This window comes from Pleurodeles waltl, chromosome 1_2, assembly GCF_031143425.1.
Source record: "Pleurodeles waltl isolate 20211129_DDA chromosome 1_2, aPleWal1.hap1.20221129, whole genome shotgun sequence".
Taxonomy (NCBI): Eukaryota; Metazoa; Chordata; class Amphibia; order Caudata; family Salamandridae; genus Pleurodeles; species Pleurodeles waltl.
In genome coordinates this window covers 158,221,615-158,233,760 of record NC_090437.1, presented here as the reverse complement: position 1 = coordinate 158,233,760, position 12,146 = coordinate 158,221,615, and the positions used below count along the sequence as shown (strand labels likewise).

The 12,146-nt window shown below is 40.9% G+C and overlaps 1 protein-coding gene across 2 annotated transcripts in view; it reads left to right on the top strand.

Annotated features, from left to right (window-relative positions):
* The window catches only part of GRSF1 (G-rich RNA sequence binding factor 1), a 463,146-nt gene extending 453,035 nt beyond the window's left edge, over positions 1-10,111 (top strand). For both annotated transcript variants that reach the window (XM_069236866.1, XM_069236865.1), the window contains one exon: positions 9,728-10,111. The gene's annotated coding sequence lies outside the window, so the exon portion shown is untranslated. The remainder of the gene's footprint in view (positions 1-9,727) is intronic.
* The last annotated feature ends 2,035 nt before the right edge of the window (positions 10,112-12,146 follow it).

Genomic DNA, 12,146 nt, shown 5'->3' with positions numbered 1-12,146 from the left:
TAACCACACCCTAACCAATGGAGTAAAAGCTCCCGGGTCAACCCTACCCACATTTGGCGTTTTGAAGATTGTGAAAATCTCCAGCCACACTAAATTTAGGCTCTTTGGTCTGTGTGTGTGACCGGGGAGTGTAACATTGTAATCATAGTGTCCTCCCACATCTAATACCAAAATCCAGTTTGAAGCAACCACTGTACCCCCCCATAAACCCAGAGACAGAAGTCTATCGAACATAATTAATGGTTACTAGCAACCAGACATTGTATATACGAGAAATTACTTGCCATCCTGTTTCCTTTCCTTTCAAGTGTTTCCCCCAGTGCTATATGTAAACCCGGCAGACCTGTCAAATAGGCAATATTTGACAATGTAATGCCAAAAAAGGATGCTAACAATCTCCAACCTTCTGCCGAGCACAAAGGAGTTATCACTGCCATTTGCGGGTGACAAGTCAATCACAGTTACCTATTGTATAGCTCTTGGGAGACATTTCACATCTATTTAAATGCATATCACTGGCTGGGAGGAGTTGGAAAACAAAATGCAAATTAGCACTCAGGAACTTCAGGTAGAGGAAAGGTAACTTCCCATGTTAATTTTCTTTAATATTTTTTTTAAATCTCACTTCATTGTTTTGAATTTTGAGAGATTTGTTAACTAATGGCTGTTTAATATTTTAACTTGCAAATCCCATTCCTGGGTTACAGTATTAAGATTTGAATCTGTACTCTGGACAGCTAGGCCGGCCATTGTAGAAAATAGTCACAGTAAGGACATGTTAACAATAAAATTATCTATGTTCTAATTTTAAATACCATGCATGCTGCTTTGTGTGCCCATAAGGCTTACATAGGGGTGAGTTGTTAATATTTGAAAGGGAGGGGATTGACCTATCAAAAGAGCTTATTTTGACAGCTCAAATTGCAGTTTTACGCTGCTGTAGGGTTGGCCTGAAGCCATGTTTGCACTACCACTGTGAATGGCACAATAGGACCTGGGTACGTATACCTTGGTCCATATAATAGGGACTTATCTATAAGTCAAATATACCAGTCCGGAGTTTGCCAAATTGACCATGTTTAAAGGGTGAGCACTGGCACACTATTACTGGTTAGCAGGGGTAATGTGCACAGAGTTATAATGTAGCAAACATATAGGGTACAACAAAAGTTAGAAAATACAGGATAACCACTCAGAAAATGTGGATTTCTTACACAGAATAATTTACATAATGCACTCGAGCTATTTTTGTTAACAAGAGATGAGTTTCCGAGACTAATGTGTACTAGATGAAATGTCTGAAGGAGAGAGTCACACACGGAAGCCAAAGTTTAGTCATTGAGCACGGTTCAAAGCTAAAGCTAAAGTTAAATTAATCAGTTTCAGAACCAGCGGTATTGGGTAAATTACAACTTGATCTAATCATGTTACATGAATATAAGGTTAGAAGATTTATTTTTCTGCTATTCATTGCATAATATGGTAAAACTTGATTTCTTTATTTGCTGTAGGTGATTTTTCCATGTAATGTTCTAGATAAAGGATAAGGATCTGTTTTTTCTTTTTATTCTTTAACACAGGACATTATATATGTTTTAAAAAATGTTGTATTTTGTTGACTTCTTGAAGAGGAGAAAATAAACAATGATCAACTGAACTGATATTATGGCCCACTGCACTTGTTGCTAGAGTTCAGAATTGAGGAATGTTCATGCACGGCAAACTTATCACATGCCTCTCACTGGTAGACATGCTCTTTCGTTTTGAGAATCACTATTTTTACCTCAGTGGATAATATCCAATGTCTTATGTTCATCTCCCAGATGGGCATTGCCTTCAGCTGTTTGGAAAGTGTGTTACTCATTGGCTGGTGTATATTTTTTATATATTCATTCCTGTCCCTGAGTGTCCTTAAAATGTGTAAATCATTTGGAGGAAATATACGCTTTGTCAAAATTGGTCAAGCATCTACCAAGGGAAATACTTCACAATGCCTATCAAACTGCAGTGAACTTCTAAGTTTAGCCTTCTATCTGGTAATGCATGCTATGTGGTGCCTTAATGTCCTGCATATTTAGGCGTGTTCGCTTTCAAGCCAGCACAACTTTTCCAGTCATTCTAAACCACTATTGCGATTCACAACATTTTTTTTAATACTTGGTTTAAACTTAAGGGAATCAAATGTGCCACTTAGCAAGCTGTGAACTCATGCAATCATCATGATATGATCACATTTATGTCCATTGATTCAACATTGTGCCATGGGTGATCTGCTAGTACTGCAATTTTTTTTATAGCACTACCTGTTGGTGGTAGAGATGGCTCAAGGACCCATTTGATTTCTAACTTTTGGGAATGATCAAGAAAAGTAAAGCATTTTTTATGATGGATAGTATGAGTCCATTTACTGTAAAGTCCAGTCGATGAAGAGTGGAAGCAATATATTGCATCTAAACTCAAGTTGTCATATTTATTACACTTTGTCCCTGAGGAGTTTAGTATTGTTGCTGTTATGTTTGGATAAAATTCTGCCTGCCTTTGCACAGTAAAAGTGGTGTTATTCGGATGAAGAAAATGAAACAGCAGCATGTTTCCACAGGTTGACTAGAAGGGTCTAATTTTCGGGGTTTTGCATCAACTAGTTTTAATATCTTGCATGATTTAAACTGGAACCTTTGACTTCCTGAGGACCCTGTATCAATGTGTGACATAATCGCTAGAATAGAATGCATGAGAGTTTGCTTTAGAATGTTAGGAGATCCCAGGTTCATGCAGAGGAATAAAGACTTGTGATTTACAGCTCTGTGTGTGGCCTAGCCATTTAGTGGGTAACAGGCTGGGGAAAACACTACAAGTGGTGACCCAATAGGGAACAAGTAACCCAAATAAGAAAGTGCTCTCCTCGAGAGTTTGCCGTGGTCCAAGCAAACAGCTTGTGTGTGCCACATGTGCCTTCGTCGAAGTGGGAGTTGACAGTTGGCATATGTGGAGTCGAAGTGCAACTTCAGCCGGTGTGAAGCGTGTGAATGGAAAGAGCTTCACAGAAAAGTCTACTCATCATTGGTCAAGAGACAGTGACCAAGATCCTACAAAAAGGTACCCCACTGCCACACAAAATAAAGTTATACAATATACAGAGCATTAACGCTAAAGGCAGGTTCAACTAGGTTTACAAAGTTCAGTTAAAGGCAAGTATCAAACAGCGCTAAAGGCGGATCAACCAGGTGTAAAACAATACGAGTGGAAGTATACAAATAATAAAGTAAAGGACTTACCAAGCCTGCTAAAGAGAGCTGCTGCATCACAGCAGATGCCGGGCCCAAGAAGAAGCACAGGGGTTGTGCTAAAGGAGCAGTCCGTATTTGCAGCAGCCAGAAAGTTGGCAGTAGGCCGTCCTTAAATGAAGACCCCGAAGCCGGCCCATCGCAGGGCATGAATGGAATGGACTCTGACTTCCAGTCAGAGAGGTAGGGAAAGCGATATGCTCAACGTCGGCAAGTTCTACACCGGTTTAAAATGCTGCCGCCTTCCTCAAACCACCATTCAACATAGCCAAAAAGCTAAATATTGGTGATAGATCACCTGCATGGCTAGAGACATTTGAAGATTTCATTGATGCACTTGAAGAGACTAATAACAGGAAGATTATCAAATATCTGAAAAATCTTGCTGGTGATGGTGTGAAAGAAGTAATGAAGAAAATGCCAAGAACTGATGAAGAAGCCACATAGCATCAGATAAAAAAGGGTTGAAACTCAAGTTCAATCCAGTACAACACATTGATTATGAATAATATGTATTCAGTCAAGAAGTCAGAGTTGGTGAAACCATTGATGAATTTGTGGAAGGGCTCAACACATTCATCAAACACTGTAAGTTCAATTAATTTAATGATGAAAAACCATGAGGCTTGGAGTGATCGATGGATGCTTGTCCAATTCATTCAGACAGTGAATGCTGAGAGAAACTTAGTACGGAGTGAGCCATTTTGATGGCTGCCAAAGCTGAGGAACATGTGGAGAGACATGGACGTCGGAGGTGCCCAGAGCGCATCAGTTATTAGTGTGAAAAGTAATTTAAAACAAAAGACTGAAGAACACAAAGTGATGTCTATACACAAAAAGTTGTGTTTTAGATGTGGACTTGCATTTCCACTTGAAGGAAAGTGTCCTGCATTGGACAGATATGCAAAGGTTGTGGTAAAGAGAAGCATGTTGTGACAATGTGCACAGCGAAGGCAAAAGGAAGTCTCATGACGCAGAGATAAAATGGCTACAAGAATGTTCCGGTGTTCCAGAAGCAACATTCGTACCGTGCCCACAAGGCCAAACGGCAACATCAGTTGAGGCAAATAGACACTAAATGAAGTTGATTGTCCTTTAAATCATCAAACAGTTCTTCAGCCTCAATAATAAGTGAAAGTGAAGAAAGTGATTGTTCCATTTCAGTGATTACCGCAGACAAATTTGGTTGTCAGACTAGTTGCCTGTGAGGAGAAAAGTCGACATGTCAAAATAAAGAAATCCTACAAACGCTGTCTGAAGATTGTACTGAAAGTAAATGGATGTTCAGTACCTTTCATCATCGATAGTGGGGCTTCGATAAATATAATACTTGAGGAAATGTGCAATTAACTGTCCCAGTTATTGCTGCTCACGGTGTCAAAGACCAAAGTATACATTTGGGCTGCATCGACACCCATGAAGAGTAAAGGTTGTTTATGGTGACAGGGAAACAGAGAAAATCAAAGTCCAAGCAGCAATCCATGTACTTCAAGGTACATCTGCAAGTGCCTGTAGTCTCAGTTTCAACACAGCTGTTGACATGGGACTGATTTCAGTGAATTACAACATGAATGCTCATCACAAGATAGTAAGTCAATTCCCTTCATTGTTTTATGGTTCTGGAAAGTTAGACTGCATATTAATGAGGAGGTCAGTCCTGTTGCTCAGACATAGACAAGTTGCTTTTTATTTACAAGAAGCTGTTGAAAAATAACTTGAACCTTGCTAAAGAATTCAATTATTGAATGATCTAGTGGTCCAACGCAATGGGTTTCTTCTCTGGTAGTAGTTCCTATAAAGGACCACGAAGGAGCTGTGCGCATATACGTTGATATGCGCCAAGCCTACAAAGCAATTGAACGAGAACAACATACAGGGATGCACATTGCAGACATGATTGCACAGTTAAATGGTGCCAAGATCTTTTCTCAAATTGATTTAAATAAAGGTTATCTTTTAGAACTAGAAGGAAACGACTGATAAATTACAACTTTGTTGATTTGTTTAGATAAAGAGATTTGGTTTAGGTGTGTCATCGGCTGCAGAACTTTTCTAAGACGTCATACGACCTGTTGTGAATGGATTTAACTATAGCGATGACACATTGGTTTTTGGAGCTACAGAGAAGGAGCACAATAGTAATTGACATACTTGTGTGAATGTTCTAAGTGATGCGGATTTGACTTTAAATGCCGACAAGTGTGAGTTTAATAAAGCAGACTTGAAATTCTTTGGCCACATTTTCTGATGAGGGTGCGACACCTGATCCTGCAAAAGTGCAAGCTTTAACAAATACTGAGCCCTCACAAGATGTTTCAATGGTACGTTCTTTTCTTGGAATGCCAGCTACTGTTCACAATACATAAATGACTTTTCCACTGTCAGTGCTTCGGTACAAGAGTTAACCAAGGACAATGTTTCTTTTAAATGGTCAAGGGAATGTGAAAAGAGTTTCAAGAGAATCAAACATAATAGAAAATGCTATCGAAATGGTACACTTCAATCCAAAGATAGATAATGAGATTGTAGTTGATGTTAGTCCTTTTGGGCTAGGCGCTATACTTTCACAGCATAGTGAAATGCCCACATGCAAGAAGACCTATTATGGCCTATGCTAGTCAAAGTTTATCTCAAACAGGACATGCTTACACAGCTGGAAAAGGAAAGGTAGACTGTAGTATGGGCTTGTAAACATTTCTAGGTATTCCTGTAAGGAAAGCCTTTTACGCTGTTGACTGATCATCAAGGCTTGCTGACCATCTTTGACAATTCAAAGGCCAAGATACCTCCTCGAGTTGAACGATGGGGGATTAAGATTGCAAGAGTACGATTACACAATTGTGCTTCGACCTGGAAAAGATCAAAATCCTGCTGACTACTTTTCGAGAGTGGCCATTCAAGATCATGGTTGTCATTCCAAAAGAGCTGAGGCCTGCATCAGTTCCATTGTCAAGTACACCAGCTGCTGTATTGTTGTCCCCGATTGACTCTGCTACGAGTCATGATAAGTAACATGTTAAAATTAAATGACATAATTACTCACCAGTTGTGGAACAGACATGATCGACTTCTAATGATGGCAAACATCAAAAGTACAAGAATGTCATGGATGAATTATCCATAACTCAGAAAGGATTTGTTCAGTGAGGATTGAGGCTCTTGATTCCAGAGAGCTCTTAGAGATCCATGTTTGATTTTCATACCTAGATGGTAAAGTTGAAAAGGAGCTCAATGCCCGTCACATATGCAATTGCCTGTCAACCAAAGTCACTCAACATAAGCTAAACAGGTGAGAACTCCCCAAGCATTCCTGGGAGAAAGCAACCATCAATTTCTTTGGTCCACTTGACAATGGTGATAATAGATGAATATTCACATTTTCTATTAGTCTAAGATCTCTCGGCCACAACACATGAATGAGTAATCGAAAAACCTGATGGCATATTTGCAGCATGGGGTTTGCCAGCCATTGTGAAGTCACACAGTGATCCACCCTTTAGTAGCTAAAGAAGGAATTTCGGCAGCATTGGAATGTGGTCATTGGACTTGTTGAGCGTTTTATGGGTACACTAAAGAAAATAGTGCAGCGTACAACTCTTGAGAAGCTTGGTTTAAAACCGGTGCTGAACTCTACGGGCATAAGGTTTGACACTCCACTCGACCACAGATAAAAGTCCTGCAACTTTGATATTCAGGAGAGCAATGACAAAAAAGGTATCCCAGTAGACCACAGAAAGAGACACTAATGGCAAATTGAGCCGTACAAGGGACTTAGTTCAAAAACAAAACATGAAAATGTATGCAGACAAGTAGCAACATGCCAAAGACCTCACGTTCCAAAAGGAAGATGTGGTGATCACTTGACAGATACTGAAAAGAAAATCAAATGCTCCTTATGATGCTGATCCTTTTCAAGTAGCATCTACCTAAGGACACATGGGGACTGCCTGCCAACCAGGGAAGTATCGTTATCATAGACTCTTCTCACTTCAGGCCTGTGTTTCATCAGTCTTCAGCTCGAGTTGGTGAAAGAAAGACCGATTGTTAACGCTCAGTGACACTTGCTAATTCCTTACTGTCATTGGCAGTTTTCGACATTGAAGACGACTATTCACAATTTCCAGTCACCAGATTGGATCGACAGATCAAAGTTCCAGGAAGATTAATTGAAGAAATATAGTTGTACATGTTTCTGTTTATATAGATTTTGTCTTATTTTTTTAAAAGTGCACTTTTACATTTAACAGAGGAGTATATGTAGTGTCTTGCATGATTTACAACTGAACCATTGACTTCATGAGGAATCTTATCAGTGTAACATAATCGCTAGAACAGAATGTATGAGAGCTTACTTTAGAATGATAGGAGCTTACAGGTACACTCGTAGGACTAAAGATGTGATTTACCGCTGTGGGTGACCTAGTCATTCAGCAGGTAGCAAGCTGGGAAAGATGGTACACACCATCTCTTCTGATGTGTTCACTGCAGTTCAGTTAGGTTCATGGAAACCGCTTCCGAAAATTACTTATTGTACTTTTTGCAGTGTTGACCTGCATTGCAGCAATCTCAGCATTTAGCTTGAGTTCTAAGAGTTCACTCACTTTTCATGACCTGAAAGGAGCAGGTGAGGTGTAACCATGCTTGTGGGCTGTGGAATTATTCACTTGCAGTTACAAAATAAAGCGTATCCTGGCGTAGGGACCATCACTTTCTTGTGCTCTGAGCCGCCAGTTTCGAAAGAGGGAGGGCATCTACTAGGATTTATATGAACAAATTTGCAGTTCAAGAGTGTTTTTTAGGGTGTAATTTTCAAAGCATGCGCAAACCCTATTTAGCCACTCTGTTGAAATCTAGTTTGTGTATTCTTTGGTGTGTTCTAATGAATTATCTATTTTGATGGAGATCTACTTGGAAGCAAGGCCATCCTGAACCTCCATGCATTCTATCTTGGTGATCACAATTTTGATTGTAAACACGATTCACCAAATCCTAGTCATGCCAACCACTGCTACTTAGCTCCAATTCCAAGTAAACCGGCATAACAATTATACACCTGGCTGTTGGGTGGCTGTTTACCAGTTGAACATGTGCTCCTTGTCCCCAAGGTCAGGCTAGGAAATCCAGTTGATTTTCCTCCATTCTGAGTCAATGCTAGGTTAGTGTCTGTCTAATCTTGGGCAAGTCTGAGGGGTGTGGAGTTAAACAACGTTTTTTATTGCACCTCCCCTAACAGGTTGAGTTCCCCTTATCTCCAGGTGTGGGGCAACTCCCAGGAAAGTTTGCAGCTGATAGATCAATTAATTTACGTCTTAGATCGGTCCAGTTTCAGAAGTGTATCTGGAATGGTTACAGAGAGAAGGCAGATTCTAGGCCCCAATGGTCCCCTAAATCAGGTGATATGACATCACGCAGGCAGTCCATTGAAAATTTGGTTTTCTTTAAGGCAACTGCGATTTCCATTGCATCCAGCTTCCTTTCTCACTCAGGGACTGGTGTGTCACGTTCTAACAAACCCTCTGAGGCAGGGAGATTATTTCAAAGCCTGCTGAAAGGGCTAGTGAGGCTTTTAAGAAGACAGTTGGAGAAAGATCGTGCAAGGATGTTTTTACATTTGACAAAAAGGAATGGGTGGAGTGCTTGAATTAATGTCAGCCACCAGTAATTACTTTGGCCCACATCCAAGTTCATTGTTATTTTGCACACTCTGCCACCTATGGATCTAGCCATATTCAAATCAGTCCATTTGCAGCAGTCCTGCCCAAATTCCCAGATAAGGTCCTCCCTGAACTGAAACACAAGCAACTCGAGACCACTTTTGCCTTGTCAGTGCTCTTCAGTCGGTGTAGCACAGTACGCAAGCCTGGGCGTACTTGTGGCTGTGACGTATACACCTCAGATACGATCTGGTGCACCCCTAACTATGCCCTGATTTTCAGTTTTTGACTTCAGATCTTCTTACATTGCCGGTATAAATGTGAATATTTTGAATGTTTCTTTGCAGGTGGCCCTGATTGCCTTAGTAGTGTGATGTTCAGGGTGCATGCTAAGTGAGCTGAGTGTGCTCTTCTCTTTTGCTCGTCGCCCAGCTCTCTAGAGCTGCCATGTTCCTGCTTTCTGTGAAGTCTGTTTACAACAGTGGGGCACATTCGCCACATTAGTATCATCATAAGGGTGCAATCCTAGGTTGCTAAAACACTCCCGTGATTATTTTAATTCTCTACATCGATTTCAAACTAGAACACAGCATTGTCTTCATCTGCTCTGGGCCTTTAAAAGGGCCAGAGTGGATGTTAATCAATGCTCTTGCATTTTGGTAGGTAAAGGAAAAATACCTACTACAATTAATTTTGTTTATATAAAAACAGAAAAGTTGACTATGCTTAAATTTAACAGAACGTGTACTGTTTATCAAATGCTAAATTGCATTATCTGGTTTTTTTCAGGGCCACTCCAGAAGTACCTCATCTGCAATACCTTATTTTGAACGACGTTCATTTCAAGAAAGCTGAAAATTCGTAGTTCAGCTTTTTGGACACCTTTTCCAGTTCTTTCTTCGTTAGTTAAACAAGTTATTCGCACTTTTAGGTCTCTGGGGTTTATCTACAGTGTGAGATAATTTATCATGAGCCAAATTTAATTGATGACGTTTTAAGAAACACAACGAGAGAGTATAGTGTATTTTTCCAACTTTTTGTTTTTGCTGTGTGCACATATTTATCAGCAAATAACCTTAAACCTGGCTCTGCTCTTAGGCAATTCTTTTTATGGAAAAGATTTTGTTTTTTCCACACAAAAATTGTATTTCGAAATAAAGCAATGGAAAACAAGTGAATCATAAATGTTTAACTCTAAGCCTAAAACGTACTGGGACACACTCAATTTCAGAATCGTTTGTCGCCCCAGTGGGGTCTGGAAATGTCTTTCTATGCTGGAAACTTGTTATGTGCAACTATAAATTGTGGTATTTCATACATGGAAAATAGTCTCAAGACTTTAGCACATAGTCTGGTTGTAGACACGACTGTGCAGTGTCCTTCATTCAGCTAGCACAGAGTCAACCAGCGCACCGAGTCCTGTCAAGCACCCTCACTCACCTCTGAATTAGACATCTAAGACCCCATCCAAACCAGAACCGAAGACCACAACCAACTGTAAAATCCTGTCTCTTGAAGATCCCATCCAGACTAGAAGCTTTGTTGACTGCCAGATCTGCGAAATCGGTGGTACAAGTACTGCAGCGACTCCAGTAGAAGGTCAACGTCAGGAAGAAGTGATCAAGAAGATCTCATCAAAACTACCTCAGCCAAAGCCCTTAGCAACGCATCCTTGCAAGAGGCTTTCCTTCAAAGAAGAACCTTTCTCAGAGGCCCCTTAGGAGCCAGCACTGAAGTGGGATAGGGGCTCACGCCCTCTTCCATATGTTCCACCACTTCCCCCACCTCTACACTCAGATACACCACCTCCCCTGCTTCAGCAAGAGTGACTCAAGGATTTGCACACACCTTTTGGAATCTAGCATTCATATGATCCCATTGACCCATATGTCCATCTGTTATACACAGGGCCCACTGACGACCCCTGAGAAGACTTCAGAGTTGATTCCCTGGGTGATACTTATTTGCACCACTACCCCATTAAGGCATGCCGAGGGCCACTGCACATCATTCAGGGAGAGTTAAACTTCCTAATGCAGACTATTCACAAGTATGAATGCTCAGTCCGGATCTTCCTCATGATTAAGGGAATGCTCAAATCTACCTTAGAAAAATTCAAGAAAGCAATTAAGGCTAAGCTCCTAACACCTAGGAGAACAGAGTGTGTTCAAAAGCAAAACCATCTTAAGTGCCAACATTTGATGCACGATCAATGCTGCAGACAGCCTCCAGGCGCAGTCTCACGAATATCCTCATCAGACAGCTAGCTTGGCGTTACATCTCGGGGTTTAAACATGAGGTCCATGAGCATCTCTTTGGACCTCCAGATTGAAGAGAAGCTAGAAGAAACTAATTATTATTATTTTATTTTTTTTAAAGACAGATTGCCAAGTCTATGAGTGTACTGAAAATTCCAACCACAAGAGATTATTTTTGCAAGGAGGAGGCAAAGCTACAACTCCAGACCTGCCACACGTTTGCCAAAGATAGCGCCACACCAGCAATAATTGCATTAGGGGTGCACACAGTGGGAACAACTGAGGGAAGGGCACTGGTGGCTCCTGTGGTAGAGCTTCTAATTTTAAGCTATGACTTGCTGCATCTCCCCTAGATGTCTCCTGTATGGTGGGCAGTAGATGATTTCCCCTCTCACGGAGAGGAAATAACATCAGATCAGTGGGTTTTAGTGGTGGTTTGCAAGAGATACTGCCCAGAACTTCATTCCTCCCAACATACCATACTGCATGCATATCCAGAGCAGAAACGACCTCAGCCTTCTTGAGGAAAACCACAAGTGATCTGACAGAAAAGGTTAATAGAGTGTGCCTCCACACCAGTAGGGGAAAGGAGTGTACTGTTTACTTCCTCATTCCCAAAAAGGACGGCTCTCTCAGGCACATACTAGACCTGATGCTTCTAAATAGGCACAACCTGTCAGAACATTTTTATATGACAGCCCTGCAGGACATCATTCCTCTGCTCTGACTAGGCAGTTACATGACGGTGCTTAAACTTAAGGGTGCCCATTTCCAAAAAAACAGCCACTCTGTCCATCGTCCGGACCTTTCCAATGTGGTAAGAGTACGTCACTAACAATTCAGAATACTTCCTTTTGGGGTCACCACAACTCCAAGAGTGTTTTCAACAAGTGCCTAGTTGTGGTGGCTGCCAATCTGTGACCAACGGCGGCACTCATGTTTTCTCCTAC